The following is a 10,653-nucleotide window of genomic DNA, read 5'->3' as shown; positions in this document are numbered from 1 at the left end:
CAGGTTTTAAAAAAATAAACTTCATTCTAACTCAGTATTTCATATGCAGTTTCGTCTGCTGCAATAACCAGCATATTTCTATCCATTGCACAGAATCATAGAGCTGGAAAGGATCCCAAGAGTCTTCTAGTCCAGCCCCCTGCAATGCAGGAATCCTGCCCACAGCCATCATTGGGTGGGTTCAAACCACCAGCCTTCTGGTTAACAGCCAGGTACACTGGCCCACCTGAGGGACAATTTGTGCCTTCAGTATTTCACCTTTAAGAAACTCCCATCCATCTTGAATTATCTTCTCTTTGAGTATTTCTGACCATGAGACTTCACCTAGTAGTTCCTTAAGAAGTATTGAAAGACTTCTAAAGGTACCAAGAATGTTCAAGAGCCCGGACTTATAAATATAATCATTTCCCTGCTTGCCTGAGGTGGCGGAGAAATGCCTCAAGATGCCTATACCGGGAAGCTTTACAAGAGTCCCCTCTTTCTTTCAGTGTTAAGACAGCAAATCTAGGGGGCCTTTGGGCTAAAAAGGCAATATATAAATTACTTAAAATAAATGATTAACATAGGTGGTGGTAGCATTAAAAAAAGTTGTGGGCCAGAAACTTTGCAGACTTATTTGCATACCCTCCAACACTTCTCTGATGAAAATAGGGGCAACCTGTTCAACAACAACAGCAGCAGCAACAACAATCATTTTATTATTTATACCCCACCCATCTGACTGGGTTGCCCCAACCACTCCAGGCGGCTTCCAACATATATAAAAACATAATAAAATATTAAACATTTAAAAACTTCCCGATACAGGGCTGCCTCCAGATGTCTTCTAATACTGTAGTTGTATAGTTACTTATCTCCATGGCTCGGGGGTCACATAGCTCCATACCCTCCAATGAAGATAGGGACATCCTACCACACCCTCCAATATTTCTCCAATGAAAATAGGGACATCCTAAGGCAGGGGTCAGCAAACTTTTTCAGCAGGGGGCCGGACCACTGTCCTTCAGACCTTGTGGGGGGCCGGACTATATTTTTTGGGGGGAAATAAACTAATTCCTATGCCCCACAAATAACCCAGAGATGCATTCTAAATAAAAGGACACATTCTACTCATAAAAACATGCTGATTCCCGGACTGTCCGCCTTCTAGATCTGGCCCCCGGGCCATGGTTTGCCTACCCATTCCAGGACATTCCAGGATCAAATCAAAACTGGAATGGCTTCTGTAAATCTGGAACTGTCCCTGGAAAATAGCACCACTTGGGTCTGTATTTGCAAGGCTGCAAAATACAAGAAAGGGGTAAGCCATACAGTGTGGGTGATATGAACACTGGCAAGGCTCTCACACGATACAGCTGCAGAGTGAAAACTTTTTCAGCAGTCTCTAATGCAACAGCCAACCATGTAACAACAAACCCTAAAAATCAGTGTCTTAACAGATCAACTTCTCAGTAACACAGAGGATGGACAAACCTTGTAATGCCCACCTCTTTCGCTTCACATTTTATTGGCTGAAAAACTATGCATGTAATTAGCAGGGCTGGGGGGTTTTGTGGTGGTTGTTTTTTAAAGAATTCCACTGTGGGTGCCTGTGTGGTGAAAAGGACAGTCCACTTTTCATTTTAAAAATGAACATTTAAACTAAAATCAAGTGTGCATGCAGCATTTCCCTTTGTTGCCTTCATTGCTTTCCTGTGGTCCACCTGAATAACCACAAAAAAGCTGCTGTTGTAAGTAACATCTTAGTAGAACCACCCTTTCTGAAACAGAATAACCTCTGGTACTTAGCACAAGACACACAGACACACACACCATGTTACTACTTAAATATATCCCATCCAATAGTTCTACGACCACAGAAAGCAGCATAATGCATTAGCACTCACTAAATTGTTGCCCAAACTTAAACCCGCTCATCTCTTTTCAAATCACACATCTACCTCATCCTTCTTCATATACATACCACCACCCCTTTCCATCCAAATTCATCCCATGCCTGTTTCCCCCCTATACCTAAACACCCTCTTATCCAAAACCTGTATAAAAATGCAGCTTTCTCAGCATCTGTGACCTGGATTAAACCAGCCCCACCTCCCGCTCCAAAAGCATTAACTAGAAGTACCTCTGACAGGTATGCACTTTATGTATAGGCAATCAGTTTGGGGGATGCTGTGGTGCAAACTCCTGGGCTCTCCTGCCAATATCACACGTTGCCTTTGTCAACTCAGTTGTTAGCAACCGTCTCCAGGAAATGCATCAGCTCTTCACCAGTCCTAATGAAAGAGGAAGGGCAAGAGGAAAAAGAGAGCAGGTTACATACAACTGATTAGGAAGGCATTATGAGGATTCCTGGGTTCTCTAGGTAAAGGGAGGTTAAATTTGTATGAGTTATAGAGCAATAGCTTCTGAATCTAGAGTACTGGGAAGGACAGTAGTAGGGTCTAATAAGTCATGAAAGTAAAACACACAGAGAGAAGGCTTATCTAGGAACATCTGGTTAGTTTAGACACATTTTTCTCCTTTTCCTACCTTTTCTTATACTTTGCAATCCCTGCCACTCAGCCATACATACAACAGTCCTTTAACTTTCCACCATGCCACACAGGGTCCTAATACTTTCAGATGTGCCTAAGGCTCTACCAGGACATATAATCATAATTGTCAGGTCATCTTGTTCCATGGATTTCTCAGGTCAGAATGTCAGCTGCCTACAACTACTGCTGTGTGCATTTCTAATCACAACAGCCCGAGAAAGCAAGAATTTAGTAGCTATATTTCCATTTACTCCCCCCCCCCTTCTCGACAGGAAGTGCTTCATCTGCTTAATTTCTGTGTTCCACGCCACAGCAACAGTTAGCAAGAGAGATGGCAACCCTACCTAGCATATATTGTTGGTGGGCACCAAGTAAATGCACCAAAGGTCCTATCTGCTTCCATTACCTATTGCCAGCATGTTATGCCAAAGCTTTAATATACCAGATCCAGGACATGAGAGTTCAGGTATCAACCAAGTGAAGGGTCACAGCTCATGCCAATATCATTGAAGATCATGCTAAGAGCCTGTGAGGGCAAACGATGTTTAGCAGCTCCAAGGACCGTAACAGGATGTGGCAGTGCGGTGTAGTGGTTAGACTGTAGGACCTAACAGGCCAGGGTTCAAAACCCCACTCAGCTGTGAAGCTCAAGCCACCCATTGTCTTATCAATCTAACCTACCTCACTGGGTTGCTCTGAGGATTAAATAGGGGCAGGAAAGAGCCATACCCACCACCTTGATCTCCTTGGAGGAAAAGTAGGATATAAAGGTAATACTAAAATCCCAATACTAATATGTTTGGAGGTACACACCTACTCCAAAGCCCCAGCAGGTGACCCCAAAGCCTGACCTCACCAAAGTTCTCTATAACCATGCCAAGGCACCTGAACCACCCCCTAGGTCCTGGTAGGTCATGCTAAACCCCCTATGTAGCCATGCGGCTATGGGGCTCAGTCACACTGCAACCCCTACAAGTCATGCCAAATTCCTTTGAATGTGCCAAGCCCCCCATGTCCAGGAAGGCAAGGCCACAGTGGAAGTCCTGCAAAGTCACGTGACTCTGAATTATCAGCTCACAATCAAACAAACCCCTCAAGGTCCCCCTGCTTCGCCCTCTCCAGATTTACTCAAACCATACGGAGGATCCCAGCAGTCCCTAAGCCCCACCCCTTCTGGTAAGCCCATCCCTTTACCTTACAGGCCTGCATTCCTACCGCGCATGTGCGAAATTAACAGTTCCTTCCTTCCTTCCTTTCTCCCCCCCTCCCTCTCAAGCCTCTCGTTTTACCACCCTCCAGATTAGTTCTGTGCACATGCGCAGTGTGAGTCTTCGTAGCGGTCCGGTGCGGGGCTGGCGCGGGGCGACGTACGTAAAGGATCGACGACGCGGAAGGGTTGCCATGGCAACTTTCCATCGCCAATGGCCCTTGCCAAACCACATCCCTCCCTCAGTTTGTCCCACTGCTGCTGGTTGCCATGGAGACTGTTTCAGAAAGGAAGCTCGCGAGGGCTGGGAGATAATGTGGCACCGCGAAGGGAAATATGACAGGCTTTGGATGGGGCAGCAAGAGGGCTGTTTCGGAAAAAGGGGGAACTTTGCACCAGCCCCTCGACTCTGAGGGGAAATTTTGTCTGGAGAAATGACTAGTAATTTTGATTATTATTATTATTATTATTTGCTCGACTGGCAAATTACAAACTTTCCCTGCTGCCTCCCAGTTATACATTCATAAACTAGAATGTTATGTTTTTATTCAATATTCTTTTTGTGACTTTTTTAGTGAAGGGCAGGATAATTCCCATATTGATATGAGGGAAATGCTGGGTTCCATGTCTACGAGTTTATCAATTTTTACTTATTATTGCATTTATAGCCCATCTGTTCCTCCAAGGAGCTCAAGGTGGCCTACATGGTCTCCTCATTTTATCCTCACAGCAACCTCGTAGACAGGTTAGGGTACACTAGTGAGCTTCAAATCCACATCATACATTTTAGGCACTATTATACTACTTCAACTGAAACGGGGAATTCTAGGAACTGTTTTATTAAGGGTGCTGACCTCACAGAGCTACAATTCTCAGCACACTAAAAAAAAAAAAAAAAAACTACAATTCCCAGTATTCCCCATAACTGTTAAAATGGTAAAATTGTGCTTTAAATATATGGTGTGGGTCTGACCTTATAGCTGTGTGGGAATTTGAACCCTGGCTTCCCAGATCCTAGTTTGACCAGACAAGTTATGTTTCTAGCCTTCATGGTTAAGGATGAGGAAAGGGGTAGTGGTTAAAACATAGTTTCTAGTCCTCATGGTTGCAAGGAGGCAATCTTAAAACAGAAAATGCACACGTCCTTGGGAACTGGAAGATACAATAGCATTATAAGCAAGCCTTTTCCTGTCCCTTCCCACGCTGCCACAGAATAAATCAGGTTAACATAAGAGGGCAGCCTCGGACTATTCAAATAGCTAGGTGTACATCATCGCACTGCAGTTTCTGGTTGTGCATGACCTCTGCTTGGGGAACCTCACAAGATTTCAAGTCTCTAGATCTCCCTTTATATATGTGTGTTATGCAAAATGTCATGCAATACTTAAACCCATGTTCCAGTCAAGGTGAATGAGCAGTATTTATATTTTACTAGCACACTTTCATTAGGAGTCACACCTCTGATGGGGTTGATCTGTCAAGAAGACTCTGAAATGTGGAACTTTGAATTTTGCCATGGCTGTGCTTGTGTGCTCAGAGCTTGATTTTGTAAAGTGGAGTCCTGTAATTTTTTGGGTGACCAAGAATCAGGTTGGGGTATCAGCTGAAATAAGGGATAGATTAGTTCTATGGTAGTTTTGCTCTATGCATGCAGAGTAGCTGGCATTCTGAGGTGGTAGAATGGACTATATTACACCTGAATGCTAATGGAGGATGCTGCACATTGTCAAAAAAAAATCCTGCAAGTAGAAAAATAGTATACCAGGAAGCAGACATGGGTGTGCTTAGGGGGTGGCCCCATGTCCCAAGTCTTTTTTGTCAACATAAGAAGACCTACTGAGTTCATCATTCTGTTCCCACAGCGGTCAACCAGATGTCTAAGGGAAGTCTGAAAGCAGGACCTGAGTCCAACAGCACCCTCCCTCTCAGGCTGCCATCAGCAGTGGAGAGAGAAAAAAGCCACCATGACTAGTAGCCATTTATCTCCTGTGGGGCCTTGGATCTGGTCACCTCTCCTGAAAAAGGATATTGCAGAGTTGGAAAAAAATCAGAAAAGGGCAACCAAAATAATCAAGGGAATGGAGCAACTCCCCTATGAGGAGGAAAGGTTACAACATTTGGGGCTTTTTAGTTAAGAGAAAAGGTGAGTAAGAGGTGACGTGCATAGAAGTGTATAAAATTATACATGAGAAAGTAGAGAGAAAAAGGTTTTACTCCCTTCTCTCATAATGCTAGCAATGTACCTAGCAGTGCCCTTGCAGCCTAGACTATAAGCGTTCTCTCTAATGTGCTAATAGTTTCCCTTTACTTGTAGGGAGATTTTTGGTTGGTTTTTGTTTTTGTTTTTTGTTTGTTTTAATGTAGGAGAACATTAAAAAAATGTACCCCCTCCCCACCACTCCTTGCAGCCTGAATTCTACTCTGCCACTTGCATGATTCTGCCTATTCATTCAGATGCCTCTTTGTAAACCAGGCAATTAGTGGGAATCTGTCTGGGACTATTTTTAAACTTGTGCTACGATTTCCATTTTTGCCCTTGAGCTTCACTTTACTTTCTGGATAAATAAATACTTTCATTGAAAAGGCAATTAATCCAGTCACTCCCTGTTCCATCTGTTCTGTTGCCAGTCCTTCCCTTCCCCGTACCTCTCATCCACTCTAGTCCACAAGAACATATATACGTGATCACACACTCTTGTACTCCTATGTTAATTATTCTGGAAAAGTTAACAGACTCTGGTTCCGTAACCATGGCTATCTTGAGTGCATATGCAGAAAGGTGAAATAGATACAGTACTTTAAAAAATAATGTAATATTTTTAAGTTCCCAGCAGGATAGAAGCAATCATGATTTGTTTGTTTGTTTGTTTAACCAACCCCTGCTCTTCCGGATCCTTCTGGATGGAAAAGAGGGGTTGAACTAAAATAAGTAAACAAACTTATTATAGTATTGTTGTTATGGTATAAGAGATAGAAGATAGGGTGCCGCAGAGGGGGAGAAATAAAAACACCATGGAAAACAGAGTATATTCAAGTGTATATGTTAAACTTCTGAAAATTTAATAAAAAATAATTTTTAAAAATAAGTAAACAAACAATTGTCATAAATAACTCCATCCAGAAAGGTGCACTAAAAGGCAGAAGAAAATCCAACCTTTTACCAATCTATAGACACCATGACTATAAATATGGCAGGGAGATAAATGGGTATGAGCAGGCCACTAATCTGGGTTAAGTGATCTTGAAGATGTACTGTGGGAAATTTCCCACAGTTTTAAATCTTAAATTGTTTATGGATTGTATACTTTGCATTAACAGTAAATTTAAATATTGCTATAGGTTCTGGGTGCCAGAGTTTGTGAGTGCAAGTCACCCATAATTTTTGGATTCAGTAAAAGTCAGAATTAAATTTAGTTCCTGCTAATGAGCAGACCAGCTCCCGCAGAGCTAGCTGGATGGGGGTCATTGGAAGAACAGGCTGATGATGGCCTGTCATTAATGCATCAATTAAAACAATCAACAAGGCAAAATACTCTGATACAGAGAGGAAATACTCCACTCTGATATCTAGGTAATTAACAAAAGATAGTACTAGAGTTGGGAGGAGAAAGTTTCCAGGGTTGCAGTGGGCAATAATATAAGCAAACAGGAAAAAAGTGTCCCTTTTGCAAGCTGGAGGGGGTGGGGCAGAGCATGAGGTGGACAATCTGTTTTCTGCTGCAGAGAGGGTGAGACATGAGGTTTAGGGTCTCTTGGAATCAAAGGCTGCAGTAATGGAAAGAACAGGGCTCTTTTAAGATGTGAATGCTCTGCACTCTCTCCATCTAGGCTTAGGTTGTATATATGTGTAAATAAACTACGGTATATATCATAAAGACGCCACAGTCTCTGCTGTGTCTCATTGTCCAAAAGTAAAGACAGACCCTGGTAAGCATGCCTGGTACCCCTGGAATCTCACACCGCTCAGACATTGGGGCAGTATGTAACAAGATGTTGAACCATTTAATGTGGGTGGGAGGGAATCTTTTTTTTTATTATTTTGTTTCATTACAGAGTTTTCTGCAAGCAATTAGCTTCCCATACCTTGGTCACTTCCAGATTACCGGTTTATTGAGCACTCATGCTGATTTATGTTATTGAATCTTGAAGTGCCCATCCTACAGTCCAGTTTCTCACCTCAAGGGTATGTTAAAAATATTTACACATTCTGGAGTAGTGAATATGCTGCCAGAACAGTCCTCCCTTTTCCCTTTTTCCTTTTGTGGAAAATAAAGTACCCTAAACCGCAAATAAGTTGTAGTAAGTAATCTGAGCTTTAATTTCTTCATTATTTTTTCTACCATTGCTAGGAACCATAACTTGGATTACAACTGTTGATACTATTAGTCACGCAGCTATCAACATACAAGAAATAAATTACTTGTGTTAATGTCTTTGTTAATGCCTCCCAAAATGTTTAACAGACTGTGTACACACCATACATTTAAGGGCACACACATAAATTATGGGATCTATAGCTTATCCCTCACAGCTTCAATTCTTAGCAGTCTCTAAAAACTATGGTTCCCAGGATTCTTTGTGAGAAGCCATATGTTTTAAATGTATGGTGTATACACAGCCTTACACTGGTGTAATATTTACATTTTGTTGCATGATGAAATGTATTCTTTAAATGTCAGTTCCCAAAACAAATAATTCTGCCCCATTTGTATCTTTTCTTGCTTTCCCTCCAATAAGCTAACAACAATGTACCCAGGTTTCTAGTGCAATCCCATGTACATTTAAGCAGAAATGTTCTACGGTATTCAGGGCAGCGTACTCCCTAATAAGGGTATTTACTATTGCTGCTCTAGGTGTGCCTTTGGATTTCCACGTGATTTTGGTGCCCCATTGTGGAAGTTGTTAATGCGAGGCAGAGAAGTATCATACCTGGACAGGATGACCCACTGGAGAAAGAGAGGTAGTCTACGCATGCTTGGGGACACATTCATTTTATGAATACTTTGGGGCTGGGAAGGAACTGTGCTGAGCCTTCTCTCAGATACAGCCCTTGTTATTTCATGGGATTGATTGATTAAGAGGCCCAGGCCCAGTAAATTTTAGACTGTCCTAGGAATACAATAATCCAGATAATTGGACTAATGGTAGAATCAGGACAGATTGTAGAAAGCACTTCTTTATACATTTTATAATTATTATATAAAATGTATAATATCAGAGCTTTTTTCAGCCGGAACTCTCCGGAACTCAGGGAGGCGTTCATGGTGAGTTCCAGCACCTCTTTTTCCTGAAAAATAGCACTGTATAATATGTATTATTGATTGCCACAAGAAGCAGCGATGGCTACTTCACTGTCTTAGGACACTTCCAGAGAGTCACTGTGGGACTCCATCACATACCAACAAATTCAAGTTGTGCAGTTAAAGCTTATGTGGTGGAGCCCTTGCACAACAGACCCCAAACTCCAAAAAAACTGATTGTTTTTATAATAAGGAAAATGTGGGGAAAATGGATAGTATGGGGCAAGATTTGCTTAACCTCACCACAGACAAGGCAGAAGAGAGCCAGTGTGGTGTAGTGGTTAAGAGTGGTAGACTCGTTATCTGGTGAACCGAGTTCGTGTCTCCGCTCTTCCACATGCAGCTGCTGGGTGACCTTGGGCTAGTCACACTTCTTTGAAGTCTCAGCCCCACTCACCTCACAGAGTGTTTGCTGTGGGGGAGGAAGGGAAAGGAGAATGTTAGCTGCTTTGAGACTCCTTCAGGTAGTATAAAGCGGGATATCAAATCCAAACTACTCCTCCTCCTCCTCCTCCTCCTCCTCCTCCTCCTTCAATCAACAGATTGTCTGGAAATGACCTTACATGAACTTTAAAGGGAAATTTAGACAACTAAACTGAGCATAGGTCTGTCAATGGTCATTAGTAATGAAAGCTGCTCAGACACAGTGGAGAGCCAGTCCCCTGCTTGTGGTCTTCCTAGGGGCATCTGATTGGCCACACTCAGAAATGGGATGCTGAACTAGATGGATATTTGACCTGACCCAATAGGACTCTTCTTATATGCTTTCCAGCTTTTCTTTACTATTCCAGTAAACATATTTTCCTTCCAAGGCTCCAAGGTTGAATATGACTGCAGTACTTCATTAAAGATTAAACGGAGACCAGGTTTTCCTCTCCCTCTACAAGTAGCATAGCAAAAGAAGGAAGATGGAGTTGTCTGTCCACAGTTACTACCGGTATGGTCAGTTATTATATACTTTTAAGCTTTGTACAGGAATGCCAGAGTGTACCTCTTTGCCTTTTGTGACTTTTTGGCCCCTCTTTACATTTCTGACCCCTCTGTGGGTGCTTCCAGACTGTCGCTAAAATGAAATTCAATCACAAATCAGCAAATTCAGGTTGTGTATGCTGAATGAGAGGTCTTGTGCAGCTTCTTTGAGTCCAATCACTCCCCCCCCCCACACACCTTTTCTTTCCAGTAAGGTGAAAGGGAAACGTACTGGAAAGTGTGGGATAACACTTGCTTTGGCACAATGGTCATCCAAGCTCTCCTCCATCTAACTTCCCTGCAAACAAATCGGGATGAATGTCCAAAAGCTGGTCTGGCAAGTCCACACAGAGGATAATTCTGAAGATAATTCATTTGAAGAAGTGGGCTCCAGTACAAGAAAGTGCATGTCACAATAAACTTGTTGTGTGGTGTGTGTGTGTGTTCAATAATAGGAAAAGACCCTTCCTCCTTTTCACCTGGCAGTGCTTCTGTGTCATGACAGGCAGATAAAGGTTCCCTCCACCCCCCACCCCCTTTCCGGACAAGAAAGTGAAATGGTGAAAAAAACTTAGTAGTTTCTTCCTTCCATGCAGTTGTTGAAGCACAGACCGAGCCCCTGTCAGCCAGGAAGAAAAACGGC

This window comes from Lacerta agilis, chromosome 14, assembly GCF_009819535.1.
Source record: "Lacerta agilis isolate rLacAgi1 chromosome 14, rLacAgi1.pri, whole genome shotgun sequence".
In the NCBI taxonomy this organism is placed as follows: Eukaryota; Metazoa; Chordata; class Lepidosauria; order Squamata; family Lacertidae; genus Lacerta; species Lacerta agilis.
The sequence above is the reverse complement of the archived record's forward strand: the minus strand, read 5'-3'. Positions refer to the sequence as shown.